The sequence below is a fragment of the Topomyia yanbarensis genome, chromosome 1 (genome assembly GCF_030247195.1).
Source record: "Topomyia yanbarensis strain Yona2022 chromosome 1, ASM3024719v1, whole genome shotgun sequence".
NCBI lineage: Eukaryota > Metazoa > Arthropoda > Insecta > Diptera > Culicidae > Topomyia > Topomyia yanbarensis.
The window spans coordinates 71,290,720-71,317,028 of NC_080670.1; the positions used below are offsets into that span (position 1 = coordinate 71,290,720).

Here is a 26,309-nt window from a genome sequence, read left to right on the forward strand (position 1 = left end):
GAAGTTTTTAAACAGTTTTTCAAATGCTGATTAACAACAGTTATGCATAACGAATGCCAGCATACTGCAAGAAGCATCCGGAATGCAAATTTTACGCTACTTTACTGCATACACTAATGCTTGTTGGTTACCTGGGTTGGTTGGCTGATTGCCAGATCCAGGATGTTGAGACATGATTAGTTGAGCTTATTTGCTTTGTTCGGGTGTGCTGCAAACAATATTAATTATTTAAATTTAATTGTTTAAAACTAGAAACAATCACACTTCCAGTAATATTTTTAAACTTACCATTCAAATTCGAAATATTGAATTTCTAAACTACGAAATTTTGACAGGTTGCGATGAAAAAAATACAAAAAATTACCAATCTTGTGTTTTCTTATATTTTTTCATTGCAACCTGTCAAAATTTCGCGAGCCTCCGTGCGAAATAATACCGATGACCATTATTTCGCAAAGAAAAAGTTTGCCTTGGTGACAGCGCATAGAAAGCAGCGCTGTCTCGCGGAACTATTATGAAACTTATCGTTTGTCGAACCGTGTCTCAGCTAACTTCATTTTTCGTTATCGTTTTCGCGAGAGCTGCGTACCGCTTACGAAATGGAAACGAAATTTTTTTTCGCGAACATTTCGCGACGTTTTTTATGCATAGGTTTTGTATAGGAAATTTCATTTCGCAAGAGGTGCATACTTAGCTTAAACTTGGTTGAATCAACAATATTATTATTGAAACGATCATTATTATGACATTGTTTTAATGACGTATACACGATATCACACTCTGTGACGATGTGCTCTACAATACATTATTGTTGAAATAACATTATAATAAAATTAAAATATGTACTTTTCCCATTTATGCTTATTTATTTTTCATATGTAAAGCTTATATTATTTAGCATTTTAGCTTGATTTTAAAATAAGTACAACATTTATTTACTTATGTTGCGGCATTTTCCGAAACCCATAGAATCGGGTTAAAACAAGGGGCAGCTTCTTCATTTTTGCTAACAAACTTAAGTAGCAGGAGATTGCGCTGACAGTTTTAAATAAAATGTTGCTTTGAATATATTAAAAAAAGTGTTAAACTTACGGTTGACTGATTCGTGCTAGCAAATGATCATTTTTAATTAATAATTTACATCACAACATTTCTCCTAAAGCTAAGTATGCACCTCTTGCGAAATGAAATTTCCTATACAAAACCTATGCATAAAAAACGTCGCGAAATGCTCGCGAAAAAAATTTCCGTTTCCATTTCGTAAGCGGTACGCTGCTCTCGCGAAAACGATAACGAAAAATGCAGTTAGCCGAGACACGGTTCGACAAACGATAAGTTTCATAATACTTCCGCGAGATAGCGCTGCTTTCTATGCGCTGTCACCAAGGCAAACTTTTTCCTTGCGAAATAATGGTCAATGGTATTATTTCGCACGGAGGCTCGCGAAATTTTGACAGGTTGCAATGAAAAAATATAAAAAAACACAAGATTAGTAATTTTTTGTATTTTTTTTCATCGCGACCTGTCAAAATTTTGTAGTTTTGAGAATCAATATTTTGAATTTGAATGGTAAGTTTTAAAATATTATTGGAATTGTGATTGTTTCTAGTAATTATTATTATTTACAGGCACACCCGAACAAAGCAGCCACAAGAGCAGCATTTTTCGTCAGCAGCAGAAGCAGCAGCCATCTATCTACTTGATAAGTTTTCATCAACAACAACCAGATGCTATAAATCAGCTCAACTTGACTCAACATCCTGGATCTGGCAATCAGCCAACCAACATTAAATCGATACAACCGTAGCAGTACCAACAACTCCAAATCCAGCAGCTGCCAACAATCTCTCAAAAAAGAACCACAGCAATTACAGCTCAGAACCAACAAAGCAACAAGAGCTTTTTTTACGAATAATGGACCCAACACTTTATCGGCACATTCTGTCGTAAAACTTGCCTGCCACTATTCTTACCAGCGGTTACCTTCCTGATGTAGAGAAATCAGAGTCAAACACAAACGTCATATTACTGCCTTGGCTCCTACCAGTTGCTTGCATGAAAATATCGCTGCCTCCACAGTGCTCGTGATTCCATCCCAGCAGCAGCTAGCAACCACAATTCCAGTGCTTATCGCCAGCAACATCAGAAAATTAAGATTTCCCCTAGACCATGACCATCATCCGACAGATCGGTAGCAACAACGTTCAACTGACGGTAGAAACTGGCCAGCAACCGCAACTAGTGCAATCGATCCAAGCCAATCAGGGCCAAATGTAGAAGACCATTGGTCAATCGCAAAAAAAGATACATCAACAGCACCTTCAAACACAGTAGCAGCAGCATACTGTACTGTACCACGCCTCGTGCAGGAGGACTTTTTTTATTCAGTTGGTGCAGCAAGGTGAGTCATTTTTACTACCTTTTTTAGTTTCGAAGGATCAGTACCGTGTTCAGTACATTGTAATGTAATACCCTATTCTTCTTTCAAAAGCTCGCGTTCACTCATTCACGGATATTTTTCATCATATTTTTTTTCAGATCGAACAGCAACCATAGCGGATACACATCACCGAACACCAGCAACATAATGCCATGGTAACCACCCAGCAGCAGAACACGGTGATAATGGGTCAACAGTAAATACAACATCAAGATCCTCGGAAAGGACTTTCTCTTTCGGTATGTGTTTAACAGTAGCTTCTCTCCTCCAAGCATTCCTTTGCATATTTAGATGTCCTTGTCAATTTACAGAACAAACATAATGGAAGCATACTCTACACGCGCGACATATTCAATCGGGCCAACCGTGTGACTCGTTTGGAAAAAAGCGCTCATCATCGGTTTCATGGCAGCGAAGTGAGCAGACAAAAGAAGGCGTTTTTTCCGCAAGGTCGCTCTAGGCAAAAGTTCAGCCAATTGCAAGGAATAAACCACCGGAGTGACAGTATCCGTGCTGTTTGGGACCTTTTTCCATATATTGTAGCTTTTGAATTTTAATACCCGGTCGAAACGATGGCAAGTGCTGCCGATAATTGGGTCAAAAAGGCGGAGGGAGGATCAGGAAATTTCTGCACTCGGTAAGTGTTTTTTTTTTGTCATAACCAACTAACCTATTTTTGGAGCGATAATTTTTCCATAGGTTTTGAATTTTTCTTTTCAATACAAATAGGTTATCGATCTGAGTATCCCTAAGGATAAGGAACCAGAGCCGGCGGCTGACAGCCCAAAGAAAGAGAATGCGGAAAAACCTTCTAGTTCACCGCCAGTAGAACCAGCGATCAAATTACTCCCGTAGAAACGGCTGCACCTGCAGTTTTGTTTTCGGTAGCTACAGAAATTAAGACTTTAGCAGCTCCTGAAGAAAAAAAAAGCTGCTAGCGAAAATGGCGAAACAGCTTCCACCACGGAAGATGCAGAGGCATTCAAGTAAGTCGAAATCTGGAGAAAATTTTGATTAGGACATAAGTAACATTGAGAGCCTCACTCTGTTTACTTTCTGTTTCGATTATTACGTCTTTATAACACTTTACACTAATTTTCCAGTACATATCGAAAGCCGATAGTTTTTACTAGAATATTAGGCAAAGAGTTGAGTACTAAATATTGAAACGACTGAGTAATTAACAGAAGAGAAACACACCAAAAAGAATCTCATTGTTACTTACGTCCTATTCAAATTTTTCTCCAGAAATATTTAATATCAGCTTTAAAATTATCCATGATTCATCTTTTAGCCCGGCGGATGCAAGTTTGCTAATTAAACTTATTCGAAAGGTCTAGTAGAATCAAAGCTGGATCTGGGGGTGAAGGATCCTTCTTCGCCGCAATACTTGGTTAAAACTTTCGAAGCTTTGCACATGAATTCGGAACTGCTTCAGGGAGTCTATGCTATGGGTTTCAACGCTCCTTCCAAGATTCAGAAGACGGCTTAACCTACTCTGTTGGCCGATCCGCCACAGAACATAATCGCCCAGAGTTGGTCGGGAACAAGAAAAACCACTGCCTTCGTGCTGGCAATGCTCAATCGAGTCGATCCGTTGAAAAACTATCCGCAGGTGATTTGCCTTTCCCCACGTATGAACTGGCAATTCAGAAGGGGAAAGTAGCTGCAAAACGGCAAAGTTTTGTGCGGAAATCGAACTTGGTTAAACCGTTCGCGGTGAGAAGATCGTCAAAGGGGCGAAGCTGACTAATCATATCATCATCGGAACAGCCGGGCGTTCGACCTTAAGAAGATTGCAATTTTTGTACCGGACGAGGCGGGCGTTATGATCGCTGTTTCTTTTTAGCCACGTACGAGCGGGAGGTGATGGGATTCGCCCAGTACATCGTAACCAATCCGATCATGATTCTTCTGGTGCGGGAGCAAGAATCACTCGATAACACCAAACACTACTACGTCAAATGCCGCAACCAGGACGAGAAATATCAAGCAATTTCAAACATGTACGGTGTGATTACCGTCGGACAAGCGATCATTTTCTGTCATATGATGTATAGGACAGTTGTAAACTCCAAGTAAACTTATTTTCGGCATTGTTAATCGATCGAAACAGGCACGCAAAACGGCCGGTTGGACCAGGATAATCACTCAGTAGCGGTACTGTCCGGTGATCTAACGGCGGAGCAACGGTTGGCCGTTCTGGATCGATCCTGAGCCGGACTATATAAGATATTGATTGCAACGAACGTTTAGTCTAGGGGTAAGTTCCACCACTTGATTCTGGCTGCAGCACCAGGTTACGGAGAGATTCTTCCGCCTTAGGTATCGATGTTGAACAGGTGACCATTGTCATCAACTTCGACCTGCCGATGGATTAGCAGGGACGAGCCGATTGCGAAACGTATCTACATCGAATTAGACGCACCGGTAGATTCGGTAAGTGTGACTCATTCTTGTGATCCTATAGATTGTATTTCTTCCCACTTCTTTAACAGAACGGAATCACCATCAACCTAGTAGGCAGTGATCGAAGCATGATTTGCAGATCAATCGAAAAACACTTCCGGAAAAAGATTCAGTTGCTAGACGCGGAGAACTCGGACGAAATTGAAAAGATCGCACCGTAAAGTGTTTTCGACCAGCTACTGGTGAAAGGCATAGGAGCTTTCACAATTGTTATACCAAAAATAGGTTTGTATCCGTACTGATTGTTGGTAGCATTCCCTGAGACTTCCAGAACATTTAGTAGTAGCCATTGTTATCATAATCGATTTTTAACGTCAGCCAAAGTTTAAAGCCTAGGGTTTGGTTCGACCTGAAACCGATTGAGTCGGAGTCGGTTGTTATATTTGCGTTATATTTCCGGATTCCGAAGCGTGTTTCGAAAGGTAGTTTTCCCGAGACTTGTGAAAGCGGTAAAGGCGGCCAAGGCAATCAGATTTGCTTCTTAATGGTCAAACGCCGATTAAGAGTTACGATTCGGACAATTACAATAGATTTGGTTTGAGCGAATTTCGATCATTTCCCTGGGTCTTCTGGAACCAGTAGAAGCAGCCAATTTAGATAGAAAATGGCCAGCCAATGATTTAAATTTCCGATTGCAGGAATTGTGCTGTCTAAATTGGTCAGACTGAACTTCCCCGAGACATCCGGAACCGTCACAAATAAGCATTATGATTAATCATGCTCGAAATATGATTCACGCTGAGTACGTCACTTCCCTGAGAGCTTCATGAATGGCAAATAGGTTTACAATTGTTACCGATTTCATACACATCCGTGATGAATTAATAAAATACATTATTTAAAACATTTAAATGACAACAGAAATATAAAAAAGAAATAAACAAACAACAGCTGATGTCGTTTTCCAGTTATCAAAAGCGACATCTAACAGCAAACACACAGACTAGTTTTCGCGAGCAAATGTCAAAATTCCGCACGGAAGAAGGAAAAATATTTCGCGACCTCATTTCGCAAGAGGTGCATACTAAGCTTAAAGCTACTTCAATCTGAATAAAACAAAAATATAATACACGCTGATTTGTTACCACGTAAGATCAAAATAAAATCAAATGTAGTTGAAATAACAATAATATTATTAATTTAACAATAAAACAATATGTATTCAATAAACTAATTGATTGATCCAACGATAGAATGTCGATCGGAATCAAAAGTGAAAATTGTTGGTTTAATCGTGCGAAATTTCGCTGCGTGTTGCCGCAATTCTCGCACAAAATGCTCACGGATACGAAAAACTACCAAAAGTTGAGCTCTTTTGACTCAATTTCGGGATATTGTGCTTTTCACCGAAGATTAGCATGCGACGGAATCAATTCAAAATAGCGAAAAAAATTAAAATATACCCTGTTGGCTCCATCCGCCCAGTTTAGAACAAACATCTAGCAATATATAGGCTCTGTTGGTCAGGTATCGGACGGTCATAAATTGACAATTCATGGATTTATTCACCTCTTTACTACCAGTTGAGCGAAAATCGGAAATTATTTGTTACTATTTTTTGGTACCCATTTAATGAATTGTTTAGTGTGCCTTTTTGATTCCTAACTCGATTCCTTTGCATCCTTCTAAGTTTTTGCTGGGTTCAAGACCAATAGTCGCTCGAACACTTCATATAAAAAGCAATTCAAATTACATTTTTGTAGCCTTGCGGAATTGAAAAGGTTAAATCCTAAAAATGGCGGTTTATCAATCTTGTCGCGATCTTGTTTTTTTGTTATTTTTGCTAATTTTCAGTGATAACCACAATAATAATTTGAAGTCTGGCCCTGGGAAGAACAAAAAATGTCAGGAACACTCCTGGTGCACCAGGGATACCCGGTCAAACCATTCGGAATTTGATTCGGAATCCTGAATGGAGTCAGCAGGGCCTTACCTCTAATGATTATTTTTTGGTTCATTTTGTATTCGCCAATAAGGTCCCTCGAAACGTCAAACACTAACATGACATTTGATAGACGTCACGAGTACTCATTTTTTATTGACGAAAAGTATCTTAGCTTCAAATAATTAAATGGTATCTAAGCAAAATAACAATAACACAGCTAAAAATAAAAATTCTCAAATAGAGAAAAGGCTGCAATATCCTTGGTAATATCAAAATGAGCCATATACTTGGTCTTCCGAGAGAATTCTACCTACGAACTTTCGACGTCATCCATCGGGAAATCAACCTCATATTGAATGAAGCTCTAGCATCTAATTTCCCCTCCAAGTTTGTGGACAGCATCTTCGTACTGGTGAAAAAGAAAGGCACAGGAGACACTGCTCACTCGTACAGACCAATCTCACTCATCAACTATGACTACAAACTTCTGTCCCGCATTCTCAAAACAAGGCTTGAGAAAGTGGTGAGTGCCCATCGGCTTTTGGGAGACGTACAAAAATGCTCCAACACCGATCGGAACATTTTCCAAGCAACTCTATCTCTCAAAGACAGAATCGCTCAGCTGATCCAACGCAAACAAAGAGCGAAACTAATCTCATTTGATCTGGACCATGCGTTCGATCGGGTGAACCGAAGATTTCTATTCGGGAACATGTGCGCAATCGGTATCAACCCCAGATTGGTAGAGATGCTGTCCCAACTAGCCGAAAGGTCGTCGTCACGACTGCTTGTCAACGGACATTTGTCGTCTCCCTTTCCCATACAGCGGTCGGTAGCTCAAGGCAATCCTCTCAGTAGCTTGTGTTTTGCCCTCTTCTTGGTACCACTCCTGAACCAACTCGAACACGTATGCGGCAACGACCTGATCGTAGCTTATGCCGATGATATAAGTATTATCGCTACCACGACGGCAAAAATAGAGCGAATACATGACGTCTTCTCCCGCTTCTCTCGGGTTTCGGGCGCGAGACTAAACTTGGCGAAAACAATTTCCATTGACGTGGGATTCATTGACGGCAACCCAATGGATATACCATGGCTGCAGACGGCAGAAACTGTGAAGATACTGGGTGTGATCTTCGCAAATTCGATTCGAGCAATGGTTAAATTGAACTGGGATAAAACGGTGGGAAAATTCTCTCAACTTTTGTTTCTACAAACAGCACGCTCGCTGACACTGCTGCAAAAAGTAACTGTGTTGAACATGTTTGCTACGTCCCGTATTTGGTACCTATCATCCATCATACCGCCGGCGAGTGTTCATATAGCGAAACTAACCTCACTGATGGGAAATTTCTTGTGGCGAGGGATACCAGCTCGAGTGCCAATACAACAACTAGCACGAGATCGGGAGCTAGGAGGCCTAAAACTTCAGCTACCGGCACTAAAATGCAAGTCGCTATTAATCAACCGCCATATGAAAGAAATCGATTCCATACCCTTCTACAAGTCCTTTCTACCCAATAATAATCCCAATCCCTCGAATCCTCCTGCAGACTGTCCTTGCTTAAAATTAATTCTCCAACAACTTCCGCACATACCCACACAAATTCAACAGAACCCTTCCGTAAATCTTATCCACCGACTCTACGTGGACAACACAGAGGAACCAAAAGTGGTACAAGAAAATCCCAACGTAAGATGGATTCGAGTTTGGCTAAACATTCATCGAACCCGAGGACTCACATCAGCCCAGAGAAGCAATTTGTTCCTGTTAGTCAACGGAAAAACTGAGCACAGACGACTGTTGTTCATCCTACGACGGTCGGATGATGAAAACTGCGAATACTGCAACACCGTGGTCGAAACCTTACAGCACAAATTTTGCGAGTGTCCACGGGTAAAAGATGCGTGGGAAATACTACAGCGAAAAATAATAGTACAACTGCACGGATGGCGTAGACTGACGTTCTCGGATCTCATCAGACCTACATTAAGTGGAATGGCAAGAACAACAAAATCACAAATTCTACAACTTTTTATTCGTTATACGAGCTTCATAAACCAATGCAACATAGTGAATCTAAATGAATTGAATTTTGTCTTAGATAATGAATTGTAAATAGTTATTAAAATTTTATAAACAAAACTTTACACAATATAAAAATAAAAAAAAAAAAAAAAAAAAAAAAAAAAAAAAGAAAACAGTTTTTTGAGGTTTCTGGATAAAAACACAATTTTTCTGCGTCGGTTATCTGTTAATAGATAAGAAGCTGACGGTTCAGAAGCTGCAGCATTAGTAATCCTGGTTTCTGATACTCTTGACGCTGGACAAGTGAAAGCTTTTTCTCGTTTATGTTGTAAGTGTAGAGTATTTTTAGACAAAGTAAAATGTATTAGAAATCAAATGAAAATGGAAATAGGGGCAAAATAGAACACTGTATGAATTCTGTCAAATTCGGTAGTTGCTGTAGCTGGTTATTTTGAGTTCGCGTTTTTTATTGTATGGAATACGATATTTTCAAATTATTAAGGAATCAGTCCGTGATTAGATTCAAAATACGAAATATCCGAGTAAAATTCTCATGGGTTCAAACACGTTGATTGAACCCCATAGAAATGCCATGAATATGATCCGTAGCAAATTTCACAACCATCAAAACACTATAAAATGGCCTTGAAAGCCCATGAATAAACCAGAAAATATGATATACCAGACCATGCTGATGGTGTTTTCATATGCTAAACCCATTTCAAACATTATCAAAACACCATGCAATGGGGGTGAATTCGGACCATGGGCATGGGAGAATTATGGGCTTTCGTTTGCTCGGTATAATATCAATACAAATCGAACTTGAGAGTACAACCACAGACTAACAGACATAACACTATGAGGGAATTCCCTCAAAAAACATCGATCCGACAATTTTCCCAGAACACTAGCTCCACCTTTTATTCACAGTCCCAAACACTCATTTACTGGTGGGTTACCCCTCAGGTTTGAGAACAATTTTTCACTAGTGGTCTATCCTCCATATGCTTGTTCATATGTCAGTGGCGCCATAATTTCAAATGTGACCACAGTCCCAACTACAAATATATTTAAAATGACCGTTAAAGTGGACGAAGCTTTGTTTTTGAGTGTTATGTCTGTTAGTCTGTGGTTTGAAATTATGGCGCCACTGACATATGAACAAGCATATGGAGGATAGACCACTAGTGAAAAATTGTTCCCAAACCTGAGGGGTAACCCACCAGTAAATGAGTGTTTGGGACTGTGAATAAAAGGTGGAGCTAGTGTTCTGGGAAAATTGTCGGATCGATGTTTTTTGAGGGAATTCCCTCATAGAGTTATATCTGTTAGTCTGTGGTACAACTTCGAAAATGATAAACGAGCTTGTTATAAATTTCTATTAACTGGATCGTATGTTTCTCAAAAAACGCAGCTTGTCTTTATTACTGTATTTCTCTTCGAGGAATGTAATACCGGCGCTAACTCAGTATAGGAACTTTGTTTCCTTGCCGTTAGTGTGGGCGCAATAGTACAAAACTTCCGGTACCAGTAATCCACTATCGGCATCGAATCAAAGAAAGGATTATTCTGATTTGAAACTCATGGATAAACGAATAGTAGCTAAACTGCCCATATATGCAAAAGAGTCCCATATTGAAGAACAGCAAGCCGAGAAAAACGCTGTTCAAGATTTACATTTTTCATTGAGCCTTATGGATGGGACAACCATGTTTTGGTATTTTTTTCAATATTTTCTGAACACATCTGGTAATCTTATTTGTGCATGATTCAGTGGTGATAAAGAATACAATCCAACAGAAATCTCATTTTCGACAAAATCCATATAGGACTCTTATGCTTATATGGGCAGCAAACTACTAGCGATGTTTCACTAAGGCACGTTTGTGTATTTTGCTAAATTACCCAGGTAACCAATGAGCATGCTGAATGCGTCTTAACGGCTACTTGATATGCACTTAAGTCTTTTTAAATGCTATTCGCGATCTAAAGCTGGATGTAGACCGCAAGATGGCATGAAAGTGCAATCAAATGCAAATACAAATTTGTATTTGGTGCAATGATGATGTTTTTATTTTCAACTGTCAAAACACATTGAAAATTAAATTTTGAAATTTATAAATTCAATCAAAATTGTAATCAAATGTGATTTCATCTAATGAAAAGAAAAATTGATGAAGAAAATATGTTTCCTACGTTTGAAAAATATCTTGATGGTAAATTTCTTGATACACCACTAAGAATTCGTTCTTCCGGTTTCAGTTTATGCTAAAATGAAATTTAGAGATTGAAATCTCAATAAAAACACGATAGTGGGCGAAAATCACTGGATTAAAGAGTACAGGTATCGAAAGTCGAGATTATCCACTGATAAATCCAATTTATAAGTAAACATTTCCCGTATCTAAAACAAGCGACCTAACCTCAACAACACAAAAATAATTCCAGATCACAATAATTCGCAATAAAATATCGAGTTCAACTCGATGTTTTGGTGCCAAACGAAAGAACGAGTTTTTTCTTATCACCTGTAATTATTTTTTTGTGGAACTATGTATTGTTTATCTTAAAACAATTAAAATAGTACAGCCGTCCTACATCATCAATGCAAGAAAATATTTTTATCATCATTTGACTGGTACCAATAATGAAATCTAGTTGGCGCGTCGACCGGATAAGTTTCACGTTTGAGAGCCAATTTAAAAGTCGCTTTTGGCAAAATATACGGCTACATTACTGCTGTGCCATGAAAATGCTTTTTTACTGCTGTAGCTGTTGTGCATTCAGAACGCTGCTTACTGGCAAGAAGTTTTCAACCAGTTTTTTTAATGCTGATTAACAACAGTTATGCATAACGAATGCTATCGTACTGCAAGAAGCATCCGAAATGCAAATTTTACGCTACTTTACTGCATACACTAATGCTTGTTGGTTACCTGGGTATATATTCGAGATTGCGATTTGATGAAAATATGCCATACGATATTATTTTATACCTAGGGGCAGATCACTCTAGGAATGTATAAAAAATTTGCATCAAATTAGAAAAAATGCATTTAATTTTCATTTTTGCATCAACTTTGCACTCCCTTGCAGAAAAGTTTGTTCAAAAAACGTCCTACGCTGATCCACTTTGTTCGACGTTTTGTGGAATGTAGGGCTAGTTTTTTCGTAGGGTTTTGACGTCTTACACGCAACTCAAAAGACATTGCACGCAACGCAAAATACATTATGAATTTCTATTTTGATGGAAATAAATCTCGAGTACTTTTTCAAATGGACGTAAGTAACAATGAGAGATTCTCTTTGAGGTCTTTCTCTTCTGTTCATTACTCGGCTATTTCAACATTTACTACTCTACTCTTTGCATAATATTGTAGTAAAAACCGTCGGCTTTCGATATGTATTGGAAAATTAGTACAAAGTGTTGTAATGACGTCGTAATAAACGAAAGAGAAAGTAAACAAAGAGAGGCTCTCAATGTTAAGCGGGCCTTACACGTTCAATATTTTTGTCAATACTAGAGTGTATTGACAAAAGTATTGTACGTGTAATAGAAAAAAAAATATTGACGATGTGGATTTCAAACGGGACTGAAATATTGTAACAATATCGTCAATACTCGTATTGACGAAAATATTGAACGTGTAAGGGCCGCTTTACTTACGTCCATTTGAAAAAGTACTCGAGAAATGCATTTAATTTCGCTGATTTTTAAAAATGCATCACAAGTGATCTGTCCCTAGTTTTATACTGTATCATATCCGTTTTTCGTTTATTTGATAATATTAGAAATAAATAAATGACACTTCACACTGATGCAAAATTGAGGAATGAAATCGACAATCTGACAAATTTTTTAATTTATCGCTTCCACGACTGCCAGGTCAAAAAATCAGATAATATTCTCTCAAGAGGTTGATAGATTAAGGTATCTGAAATATTACATGGCAATTCATAAGGTTAAACAAATGTGTATTGTACTTAGTCCCAAATACACTTGATATTCCGCACAACACCACAGAAAGTCTAGCCTTTCCACATTTACTCTCGGTGATTATTATCCTTTGCCGCAAAATCGAATACATTCTTCATTCCGTAGCACGTACATAAAAAATTGAACAGAATTTAATATAATATTAGAGAATAAAATAACCATATTTACAGATATATCTACGCCGAAAATCACGTAAGAGGAGTGATGGAAAACATCAAAAATTTTCACTGCACACGACTTGTAATTTCCAACCATGGCAACTTTCACTATTTATTGTTCTGTTGTTAGGTTGCCTTGAAGTTTTTCTATGTGTATGTACACTCAAAAGAAACATCAAACTGGGGCGCCATCAAGTGGTAAGTGTGGTCAATTCTGAAGGGACCGAAGTCACTCATTTGAAAAATGTATATTGGGACACATATATTCGAGACGTTCTTCGTACGTTTCACGTCTTTATTATTTGTCCTTGGAGTCTGTATGGATTTCAAATCAAATGCAACAACCGATTCTGAAACCGATTGGATCGGAATCGATTGTTGCATTTGAGTTGGAATCCATTCTGACATCATTCAGAAATCCGAACCGGTTCCGAAATGGGTTTAACTGCCCTCTAAGAACGGTTGGTTTCAAAATCGTCCAATGAAGGACGTTCGTTGGACCAATTTGGACAACGTCCAAATAACCGTTCAACGAACGTCCATCGTTGGACCCGTGTTGAACGAATTTGAAACAATTTTTTGGACGTCTCAGTGGGTGGGTCCAAGCGACCAGCGTTAACGTAATGTCTGGATGTCGGTCGTTATATACCTGGAGCTATTCTCTTCCAGCTAGCATGCAGATTATAATTTCATAGTAACGGCTGGATCCTTGGCTCGATCTGAAAAAATCAAAAGGAATTAGGTTAAAGAAAAAATAAAACTTACAGCGAAACTTACGATTAATTGTCTGTATGTTTATATTGTTTATGTCTGAATCAAATGCAACAACCGATTCTGAAACCGATTGAGTCGGAATCGGTTGTTGCATTTGATTTGGAATCCATAATGACTCCATTCAGAAATCCGGTTTTCATCAAGGTTTGTTTCACACAACTCAAAACTCATTTTTTGACAGTTTGCCTCGATTTATGAATTTGAGTACTCGGAACTCAAATTTTGAATAGTTATGAATGAGCGTGCTGGCGCTCATGCCCAGTTAAGCTCAGCCGGAAATGAACTGGAATTCTGGCTGGTTCCAGTTCATATTCCGGCTCCAGTGACACAACCGATTCTAGTTAGAATCGGTTGTTGCACTGGAGCCGGAATACGAACTGGAACCAGCCAGAATTCCAGTTCATTTCCGGCTGAACTTTACTGGGATAATTTGAGTTGGTCGCTGTGAACTTCGTGTTGGGTAGGAATTGAATAATGACGTCTACTCAAATTCAAGTTCATCGCTTCGTACTTATATTTTGGGTAGCCCATTTCAAACAAAGTAGTACACGCTCGTAAAAAGTAACTCAAAATTGAGTTTAATCCCACCCATTTCCAGATAAAGTGGAACAACCCTTAAATTGAGTAATTCCAGAGTTACTCAAATTTGAGCAAGCCTGCCTGAACCAAAAACTGAGTAATTATTACTCGGTTTTTGAGTACAATATAATCCACACTAAACCTAAAAGTGCGTCACTATTACTCAGATTTTGAGTTGAAAATTACTCAAATTTTGAGTTCAGTACAACTTTAACAAAACCAAAAATTGAGTGATTATTACTCAGACTTTGAGTTGAACATTACTCAAATTTTGGGTTCAGTAGAATTTTAACAAAACCAAAAATTGAGCGATTATTACTCATATTATGAGCAGAAGCTTACCCAATTTTTGAGTAGACAAAAAAGCCAAAAATTGAGTTGAAATTTCTCAGAGTTTGGGTAGAATGATACTCAATTTATGAGTGCAATATTTCATTAAAACCCAGTAAAGTTCAGCCAGAAATGAGTCAGAATTCCAGCTGGTTCCAGTTAGTATTCCGGCTCCAGTGATACAAACGATTCTAGTTAGAATAGGTTGTGTCACTGGAGCTTGAATACTAACTGGAGCCAGCCGGAATCCGGGTCATTTCCGGCTGAACTTTACTGGGAAACATCCGGATCATGACTTGGAATTCTAAATCATTTCTTTCAGGAGTTCAACTGAAGTGCAACAACCGATTCCTATTTAAACTGGTTCACGATCGATTGTTGCATCTGAACTGGAGCTAAACCTATTTTCATCCAGTGAAGAAATTGGCCGTAAAAATTTTGTTTTGGATGTAATACAATCCAGGCTTTCTTTTCTCATGGAATATTTTTACAATAATACTTAAAGAAACTTCAGTTTATTAAATTTTATGTTTTTTTGTAAGTATAGCGTAAATATTACCTCGTAACTTCATTACCGTTTCAGTATCCACCACTTCTGAAATGTTCTGCATGCAGGTTGCTCAAATCCACTCTTAAAATTTAAATGTATTTTACCACAAACACTACAATTCTAGCTCCAACTATTATAAATATTTGAACAAATTATTTTTAAAAAGCTGATGAACGATAACTAAACGAGCCTGTACCTACTAATGGAAAATGGCGGATGACGCTTGGAATTTTTAACTTGGCGAAAAATGGCTTTTCCATTTGGTAACTCCAAAACGGTTTCTTGTGTAATACCCAAAAAGAGAGTCAGAGTTACTCAGAGATATTATACCTGTCAACTCAATTTTTGACGTTCACGAACATCATTCAAAACTGAGTTAAAAACTACTCAGAGTCTGAGTAACTTTTTACGAGCGTGATAGGTAATGTTTTTGACAGCCATTGTTATTGTTTGAATAAAATTGCATGAAGTGGCTCTGTAAAAGAATGGTCAGGAATCAGAATATATTGGCTCAAATGGCACGTTCCCTGAATGATTAATTTAATTTCAGCCTAGAAACTTAACATAAAGCAATTAGCGCTGGATTTAAAACATGAGTCGGTGAGTACTGAAACGTTGTTTATTTTTTGATTGTGGGCTTATGTTGAGTTGCTCATATCATTTAAATCCCGATCGGACCTCGAAAGACACATTGAACTCATGATGGGACGTTGATGATTCATATTTTTTTGGAAATGTCTGAAATGCATATCGCTAGAGCTTAAATATAATATAAAAAAGAGATTATAACTACTAGAGGGAGCAAAGCGCTGCTGTCTCCTTGCACATGGGGTCTCGCTCTAGCATATTGTATCCCATTACTTCAACAGGCGTATACCCGGGGCAATATCTGTCAAACTAATGGGCCTAGCATTTGTAAGAGCGAGATGATAAATTTTCAGTGTTAACAGCGACATGCGACCTCTAGTAGTTATAATCTCTTTTAAATATAACTACTAGAGGGCAATTGCAGCGGCTAGCGGTGATTAAATATTTTCTCGCTCTTACATATGATGGGCCCATTAGATTAACATTTGTTGCCCCTGACACACGCAGGTTAAAGTAATGAGTAACAATAGCAGCTACAAAGTTATACAGTTTGGCAATTATATACCAAATGTTCCAGGCTGCAACAATAGGGATCTTTAGGGGTGTGCGGGTTAAGGCATATTCTGATGCAGATTAGTACTGTGATTTAATATCTCAGTCCTTTTTCAATTTTTTTGGCCCGAAACTATTGAAAAAACATTTTTTAGTTTGTTTCCTTTTAGGACAATAACACATCCAAACCCATGAGACTTGCACGACTCTATAGGTTGCCTTATCAGATCTACCATAGTTTGCAGATTAAACTTGCCCAGTAAAGTTCAACCGGAAATGAACTGGAATTCTGGCTGGTTCCAGTTCGTGCACCGGCTCCAGTGACACAACCGATTCTAGTTAGAATCGGTTGTGTCACGAGCCGGAATACGAACTGGAACCAGCCAGAATTCCAGTTCATTTCCGGCTGAGCTTAACTGGGTGGGATGGCAGGCTGCTAGCGGATTGACAAAGTACCAGATCATGCTGTGTGGGGTGCTGTCCCGGTTACCAATGAGGCGAACGAGACATTAGCAGAAACGTCATTTAGTAGGACAACTGTCAGTTTGCTGGTTGAATTTAATTTGGTTTTTTTAAATTTAAAAATCATAAAAGAATAATCACAGAGAACAGACGTCCATCTTCAGCATTCAACTTGTGTAAAATCTCTAACAGTTTCGAAGGTAGTTTGGATATCTAAACCAGGTGCGCTACTGTCGTCATGTTTTTTTGTGGCTGAGTGCGACAGAATTGACAGCAGTTATTCCTCTACCCAGTCAAACTAGTCCGGAACCGATTCGGACTTCCAGGATGAATTCCAGCTCAAATACGTCAACCGATAGAGTCGGAATCGGTTGTTTTCTTTGAGCTAGATTCCATGCTGAATCCATCCAGGATTTCGAACCGGTTCCGGAATCGATTTGACGGATAGTTGGGATAGGTTGGTGTGGAGGCGCTAGTGTTTTTCGTATATTAATTCAAATGTTTACACACGTTTTTTAAATATTTTTGTTCGATCATGGATGTCTGTTCTCTGCTGTGTGGGGTGCTGTCCCGGTTACCAATGAGGCGAACGAGACATTAGCAGAAACGTCATTTAGTAGGACAACTGTCAGTTTGCTGGTTGAATTTAATTTGGTTTTTTTAAATTTAAAAATCATAAAAGAATAATCACAGAGAACAGACGTCCATCTTCAGCATTCAACTTGTGTAAAATCTCTAACAGTTTCGAAGGTAGTTTGGATATCTAAACCAGGTGCGCTACTGTCGTCATGTTTTTTTGTGGCTGAGTGCGACAGAATTGACAGCAGTTATTCCTCTACCCAGTCAAACTAGTCCGGAACCGATTCGGACTTCCAGGATGAATTCCAGCTCAAATACGTCAACCGATAGAGTCGGAATCGGTTGTTTTCTTTGAGCTAGATTCCATGCTGAATCCATCCAGGATTTCGAACCGGTTCCGGAATCGATTTGACGGATAGTTGGGATAGGTTGGTGTGGAGGCGCTAGTGTTTTTCGTATATTAATTCAAATGTTTACACACGTTTTTTAAATATTTTTGTTCGATCATGGATGTCTGTTCTCTGTGGAATAATTAAGGCTTAAGAATGATATGAGTGTACTCGTAAGGACACTCGCTACCAATACATATGAAAAACTGGCACATTTTTTCCAAATTAAAGATCCCTATTCTACCCCATTGTTTCGAGTCTATTGATCAAAAGCATGCAAAAACCTCAAGCGGTGTGAATTTAGTAAACGGGGTAATTCAAAAAGATGCGACGAAATGTTGAATGATAAAAGGTCGAATATAGCAAATGATTGAAAATAACAAAGGTTCCAATGTTACTAAAGGCACAGAGAACAGACATCCATGATCGAACAAAAATATTTAAAAAACGTGTGTAAACATTTGAATTAATATACGAAAAACACTAGCGCCGCCACACCAACCTATCCCAACTATCCGTCAAATCGATTCTGGAACCGGTTCGAAATCCTGGATGGATTCAGCATGGAATCTAGCTCAAAGAAAACAACCGATTCCGACTCTATCGGTTGACGCATTTGAGCTGGAATTCATGCTGGAAGTCCGAATCGGTTCCGGACTAGTTTGACTGGGTAGAGGAATAACCGCTGTCAATTCTGTCGCACTCAGCCACAAAATAACATGACGACAGTAGCGCACCTGGTTTAGATATCCAAACTACCTTCGAAACCGTTAGAGATTTTACACAAGTTGAATGCTGAAGATGGACGTCTGTTCTCTGTGCTAAAGGTTTAATGAAACAAAAGTTTAAAATTAAAAAAAAAGAATAATGTATTCTCATCGTTATGACGCGTCACCTCACCTAGTTTGGTGAGGTGAGAGCGAAAAAGCGATCACCGCTGTCACTTAGGAGACTATAGTCACCCAAGGTGACAGAAGTCACCTTGGGTGACACCTTTAATATAGGTGCCATTTGAAAGGTAGTGTTTAGTAGAAGGCAAAAAATGATGATTGGAGCCATTTAAAAATCCAAGATGGAGGATTCCGATTATCACAAAACACTGAAATCCACCATCAGCATGGGTGTCAAATTTGATAATTGGCGCCATTTTGAGTTCCATGATGGCGGCTTCCGGTTACTTTGAACATTGAATCCGGTAACATTGAAAACCATCATCAATATGGGCACAGAGAACAGACATCCATGATCGAACAAAAATATTTAAAAAACGTGTGTAAACATTTGAATTAATATACTAAAAACACTAGCGCCGCCACACCAACCTATCCCAACTATCCGTCAAATCGATTCCGGAACCGGTTCGAAATCCTGGATGGATTCTGCATGGAATCTAGCTCAAAGAAAACAACCGATTCCGACTATCGGTTGACGTATTTGAGCTGGAATTCATGCTGGAAGTCCGAATCGGTTCCGGACTAGTTTGACTGGGTAGAGGAATAACTGCTGTCAATTCTGTCGCACTCAGCCACAAAAAAACATGACGACAGTACCCTCTAAGAACGGTTGGTTTCAAAATCGTCCAATGAAGGACATTCGTTGGACCAATTTTGACATCGTCCAAATAACCGTTCAACGAACGTCCATCGTTGGACCCGTGTTGAACGATTTTGAAACAATTTTTTGGACGTCTCAGTGGGTAGCGCACCTGGTTTAGATACCCGAATAGAAATGTACAGTAACACAACCATGATTTTCACTGTGACAGTACAGTAATTTTACAATAATTTACAGTAAGTTTTAGTGTTATGCTACAATACAAAAACAATAAACTTTAACGTTTTTACAGTAAATTTCAATGTAAAATAGACTTTTACAGTAAAAAAGGGGGGTGGTTATGTATCTTAACATTAAAAAAATCAATCTTTCTCCATACATTTTTTTCTCGAAAACATTAAAATTTAATGTGAATGCACTGTATCAGTTTTTTGGTGAACAGTGAAATTTATTGTTACATGAAATTTTATTGTAAATCTACTGTGAGAACTTGGCATCGAACAATGCTGAAACAGTAATAACTATAATATTTATTGTTTTATGATTGTTCGTAGGGTAAATGCTATTGTAAAATTCTACCCGGGTATCCAAACTACCTTCGAAACCGTTAGAGATTTTACACAAGTTGAATGCTGAAGATGGACGTCTGTTCTCTGTGATATGGGTGTCAATTAAAAGGTAGTGTTTAGTAGAAGGCAAAAATTAATGATTGGTGCCATTCCGAAATCCAAGATGGCGGTTTCCGGTTGCCACAAAACACTGAAAATCACCACCAATATGGGTGTCATTCGAAAGGTAGTTATTAGAAGAAGGCGAAAATTGGTTTCATTTGGAAAACCAAGATGGCCGCTTTCGGTTATCACAAAACACCGTAAACCACCATCAATGTGGATGTCATTGGAAAGGTAGTAATTAGTAGAAGGCGAAAATTGACGATTGGAGCCATTCGAAATCCAAGATGGCGGCTTTCGATTACCACAACACATCAAAAACCATGATCAATATGGTTGTCATTCGAAAGGTATTGATTAGTAGAAGCCAAAAATCGACGATTCGCGCCATTTTGAAATCTAAGACGATTGACTTGGTTTGTTTGATAGAGCCCATCAAACGAATTTTCATGCAAGAGGTGACAGAATGGGGTCAATACACTGACAAAATCGGGGGTAGACTGAATCAGGCACAGACACTATCGGTGGCTGATAATATCGGGTCTTCCCTATAATTCTAAGTACTTCGATAGTACCATTAATAATAACTGTTTCCAGAATCATCCATTTCGTAAACTAGCATTCGGTGAAATGGAAATCGTCATATTGACGCTCTTCCTTTTTTCAAATCATCTATCTATTGCTTTTAACCCTTTCATGCCCAAAGTTTTTCTAGTGCATGCAGGGTTTAAAAACTATTTTTCCTTGAAAACAGTGAAGCTAAGTAACACGGTCTTTTTTCATAAAGATAGGAGCTTCCCTCGCAGCACTAGAAGCTGCTCAATTTCTACCTTCTAATGGTCAATACAATTCCCCTAGAATATTCGATTTGAAACAGATTTTGCTTAGTGACCGCACCCCACAACCCATAACTCTGGAATCGGAAATCGGATCGAGATGAAATTTAATAGCTATTTACGGGGATAAAACACCTTTCATTTGAGACCAAGTTTGGTCGAATCTCCGAGAAACCAATGAGACTGTAATTCTGAATTTGGATACTTCCGACGGGGCTTCCGGAACCGACGATGGTGGCCAATGTGACCAAAGAGACTTTTAATGGCTGTTAGTGACCAAGTGCTACAAATCTAAGTAGATGTGACCATTTTGAAAAAGTTTTCACCTTTATACATTCATTACAGAATTCTTTAAAATCGACATTTTCTGCGTGATCGTACTCTTCACTCTGTAATTCCGGAACCGGAAGTCGGATCCATTATAAATCCAATAGCAGCCTATAGGCACAGAGAACAGACGTCCATCTTCAGCATTCAACTTGTGTAAAATCTCTAACGGTTTCGAAAGTAGTTTGGATATCTAAACCAGGTGCGCTACTGTCGTCATGTTTTTTTGTGGCTGAGTGCGACAGAATTGACAGCGGTTATTCCTCTACCCAGTCAAACTAGTCCGGAACCGATTCGGACATGAATTCCAGCTCAAATGCGTCAACCGATAGAGTCGGAATTGGTTGTTTTCTTCCCAGTTAAACTCATTCCGGAACCGGTTCGGATTTCTGAATGGATTCATTATGGATTCCAAATCAAATGCAACAACCGATTCCGACTCAGAATCGGTTGTTGCATTTGATTTGGAATCCATACTGACTCCATTCAGGATTCCGAATCAAATTCCGAATGACTTGACCGGGTTTGAGCTAGATTCCATGCAGAATCCATCTAGGATTTCGAACCGGTTCCGGAATGGATTTGACGGATAGTTGGGATAGGTTGGTGTGGCGGCGCTAGTGTTTTTAATATATTAATTCAAATGTTTACACACGTTTTTTAAATATTTTTGTTCGATCATGGATGTCTGTTCTCTGTGCTATAGGAATGTTGTACCTTTCATTTGAGATTTCAAGTTTATGAAAATTGGTTCAGCCATCGCTGAGAAAAGAGAGTGAGACTGTGGTCACATACACACACAGAATCGACGGACTGAATCGAATGGTATATGTCACTCGGACCTCCGGGTCTCCGTCTAAAAGCCGGTTTTCAGAGCAGTTTTTTTTATTGAGAAAGGCAAAACGTAAATCGCACGAACAAGTTATAGCAAATAGTGGCACATTTTACACTTTTATAATGCGTGGCTCATGTCCCTTCAGATTTGACCGCACATACCGCTTGATGACGTCCCAGTTTGATATTTCTTTTGAGTGTTTTGAGAAAACTGAGAAAACGAAACTCGTCAACGCAGGCCTGGATACGGTTAAAGAAATATAAACAAATTTTGGTATCCTCGTATCGTTGTCCGGAGCAGTTGGATATGTAAGGATATTTATTATTTTAATCTAGTCCTGTAATTTAATTCTATTAATCGAATCGTATATTTAAAGCATTGTCATCAATACCCCCAGGGTTGAAAAATTGATTCGGTTCTGGCTCCGAATCTAAAGAATATGGCGTGCGGCATCGAAGAATTTATTCCGTGCATTTTAGGTCGTCTTGTTTCAAACACCTATTAAATGTATCTAAAGGGTAAATGTTGCAAAATTACACAAACTAAACATTAAAAATCTGACACGTTTCATTTTGTAGATGATGATCGAGTTGCACTTTTTGTTGCCAACGAACGGAAAACAGCGACTAGCTGCTGCATTTGCTCCACCACCCGTTTTTTTTCAAGAGATCAGAGATGTATATTTTCGCTCTGCAGTTTGTTGCTTTTCGCTAAATAGCTGAAGAAATTTTTCTCCTCAAAATATTTGGTAAGTAAATAAGAACAATTTTGCACGTAATATGAGTTGTTATCGTGGGCGTGGAAACGACATTTATTCACTACTAGCTGTAACCCGGTGCGCTTCGCTACACCCGCTTCGACTAAACGAAATATTTTAAATATACTAAAAATAACAAATATTTGTGTTACTAAGAAGAAACTTATTGTAATTCTCGCGGATAGACAATGTTCTTAGTTTGACCACCTGGAGCACAATTGAATAAATTGCTCTGTTTTCCTACACACAATCGTTTGAAATTCCTTGGTATCATTCGAATTCGAGGTAGCAGTACATCTGCTCCTTTATATTTTCTAGTTACAATGGTCGCTTTAATGAAATTTTTCAACCAAAGCACAGTTGTGGTGGGTCGATGTTGCGCAGTAACTAATATAATAGGCACACAAAGTTTCAATTGCAATACATGCGGTGCACAGTGTTGCAAAACGACGTTTTCACAATCAAAATTCAATAACTCCTGAATCATTGGTTTTGGAGAATGGATTTTTTCGAAGAAGTTTCTAGATAAAAAATATAGATGCATCTTTTGATATAATGAATTGAGTGAGTAATCCTCTAAAAGTGAGATAGAAAATTTATTTCCCCAAATAATTTTGCTAGAAGCTCGCTGTCTTCAGTAAAGTTCTAGAAAATATTATTGTGAAAAACTTTACTGAAGATACTAAAGCTCTATATAGTAACTGTAGCGAGATATGTAGGTTTACTTGGGATAGACCTCTTAAAACAGTTTTTCGAATATAACTTTTTACGATTACTTTTTATTATTAAAAGTGTCTTCTATAAAGTTGTTAAAAGCGATAAAATGCACATTTTTTATAACAACGATGAATCTGTAGCTCTTGAAACAACAAAGTTATTGTCAATTTTCGAATATTTTTAGGTCAATTTACATCTTAAGTAACTTCCTTAATCGCAAAAATTCGTAGAAAGAACTTTTTTCTTTCCATTAAATATAAAAACCCTCGTCTGACGGAGACTGCTGGGTAGGTTACGTATAAAATCAATACTCCTTAAAGCATGGTGGATCGACTGAATTAAATAATTCAGCACGATAATCCATAGATTTATATGCGTAACAGAATTTCCATCGATTTTATTTTGGATGGAGTAGTGTATGAAATTGAAGTCAATATACGCAATCAATTAATTCTTCAACGGATTGTATTATTTTACAAAATCATGTGGAAAGGTGGTCGAATTTATTGTTGCATCGATTAACATTTTCCCAATTCATATATCTAACTTTTTTTGGCGAATTGACCTGCGAAGGTGATTATAAGAATCATTCAATAAAAGAATGCACATATAGTGAAAAGTTCTGTTTTCGAAACATATTTCCAATGATATGAAGACATAACGGAGTGTTGATGGACGTGGGTAAAGTTAATTCATAAAAAATGGCGCATTTAAAAAAAAAATATTTTGGCGATACAGAGAGTGTTAGTATATTCATGCACTTTCCATATAATCACTGCACAATTGAATAATATTACTTCAAATATCATAGCAGAATACTGAAAATTGAGCCAGTGATAGAGAATCTCTACAGGTATCTCGTTGAAAACTTGCTTTGTGGTGTACATCATAAATCAAAATATATTGGACCAATCGCTTTCAAGGGTTGCACAGTTCTTCTACATATCCCCAGGTATTGATCGAAGCTTTTATTTTTTCTTCATATTTAAATTTTACGTAGCATTCTGCAGCTAAAAATGCAATTTTCGTTAAAAAAATAATAAAACTTATTTTTGTGAACAAAGTTATGATCTTTAATAATGTGAAGGAGAACTGTGCAAAATTTCAAACAATTTGGTTCAGTAGATTTTGAGTTATGCTGTACATCGCATTTATTCGAGGTGTCTCCTGAAGATTCACTGTAACACACCCAATTTTCAATATTTTGCGGTGAACATTTATGAAAATATTGCATGGACTGAATAGACTAACACTCTCGGAATCGCCATTTTTTTTGAGTGCGATATTTTTTTCAACAATAATCCTACCCCTTTAAGCAAGAACTGATTTCATCAGTAGGTGTCGACTAACGGGTAAAATTTGACAAAGATCGCCGATCACGCCACCAAATATACGATTGGTCCCTTTTATGGGTCATCGTGAATTCGTCCTATATAACAGTGTTGCATTCTTTCAGCATTTTGCTTACACCCGAATTTTGGTTGATATTGTAACGTTTTTACGTATTTTAGGGCAGAGCTGTTCGTCCATCATCCAGCAATGTTGATTTAACTTCAGATGAAGTGATCGCCAGTGCAATTTTCAATTTAATTTTCGACAAATTATTGCCATTCATCAGTATTATGCCACAGAGAACAGACATCCATGATCGAACAAAAATATTTAAAAAACGTGTGTAAACATTTGAATTAATATACGAAAAATACTAGCGCCTCCACACCAACCTATCCCAACTATCCGTCAAATCGATTCCGGAACCGGTTCGAAATCCTGGATGGATTCAGCATGGAATCTAGCTCAAAGAAAACAACCGATTCCAACTCTATCGGTTGACGTATTTGAGCTGGAATTCATCCTGGAAGTCCGAATCGGTTCCGGACTAGTTTGACTGGGTAGAGGAATAACTGCTGTCAATTCTGTCGCACTCAGCCACAAAAAAACATGACGACAGTAGCGCACCTGGTTTAGATATCCAAACTACCTTCGAAACTGTTAGAGATTTTACACAAGTTGAATGCTGAAGATGGACGTCTGTTCTCTGTGATTATGCTGTCATTCGCGTAATAGATCTCTATCAAATAAATTCTTGCCATTCCATTTATGTGCTGGTAAACATACATGCAACAAAATTGTAGATTTTTGAAGTAATTGACAGATATTGCATCAGAAACCCTCCCTCTCCTTCAGATTCCGAAACCAACAATCATGTCCACCTTCTTGGTGGAAGAAATACTTATGCCAAATCCTATATAATATATGTAGCTAAAAAAAGTTCTTCAGTACACCCCCCCCCCACCTCTCCTTTTCCTCGGCTTAGGTACTTCTCACCCTCCCCGTCCTGCACAAAAACCACCCCATGACCATCTCCTTAGTGGAAGAAATACTTATGTCAAAATTTTATTCATCGCTAATAATCACATTGAATGAATAGATAAGTTTACTTCAGAACTCTCTTCTCCCCCTCCCCCTTTCATGGTCCACTCCTATCAACCATTGGCTCAGTGGGAGAAATACATATGTCAAATACTAATAAATTTGGAGATATAAATAATTTTTGCCTAAAAAACAACCCCCCCCCCCCCCCTTAAACTCAGTGTACCCCCCCCCCCCCCCCTTCCCAAAAAAACGATGCCATGAACATCTTCTTGGGGGAAAGAATACGTATACCAAATTTCATCAAGATCGGACTTGCAGTTTAGAAGTAGTTAGCGGACATACATACAAACATACATTGATTTTTATATATATAGATTACTTGTGGATACACTGGAAGATAAACTAATGGCGTTTTCGTTTTTGACTCTGCACTACACCCCAGTTAAACT

At 38.2% G+C, this 26,309-nt stretch overlaps 2 long non-coding RNA genes and 1 pseudogene across 2 annotated transcripts; 2 read left to right on the forward strand and 1 right to left on the reverse strand.

The window, feature by feature from the left end:
- Window positions 1-3,383: 3,383 nt before the first annotated feature.
- LOC131696197 (DEAD-box helicase Dbp80-like) lies at window positions 3,384-5,103 on the forward strand (annotated as a pseudogene).
- A 3,922-nt stretch (window positions 5,104-9,025) lies between these two features.
- LOC131677895 (uncharacterized) lies at window positions 9,026-13,177 on the reverse strand. The gene is made up of 3 exons (XR_009303449.1): window positions 12,995-13,177; window positions 12,828-12,918; window positions 9,026-12,764 (listed from the first exon to the last, which is right to left on the reverse strand). It is a non-coding gene; the product is annotated as an uncharacterized LOC131677895 (long non-coding RNA).
- Window positions 13,178-21,905: 8,728 nt separating this feature from the next.
- On the forward strand, window positions 21,906-22,924 carry LOC131677897 (uncharacterized). Its single transcript, XR_009303452.1, has 4 exons — window positions 21,906-22,000; window positions 22,156-22,318; window positions 22,387-22,528; window positions 22,589-22,924. It is a non-coding gene; the product is annotated as an uncharacterized LOC131677897 (long non-coding RNA).
- The last annotated feature ends 3,385 nt before the right edge of the window (window positions 22,925-26,309 follow it).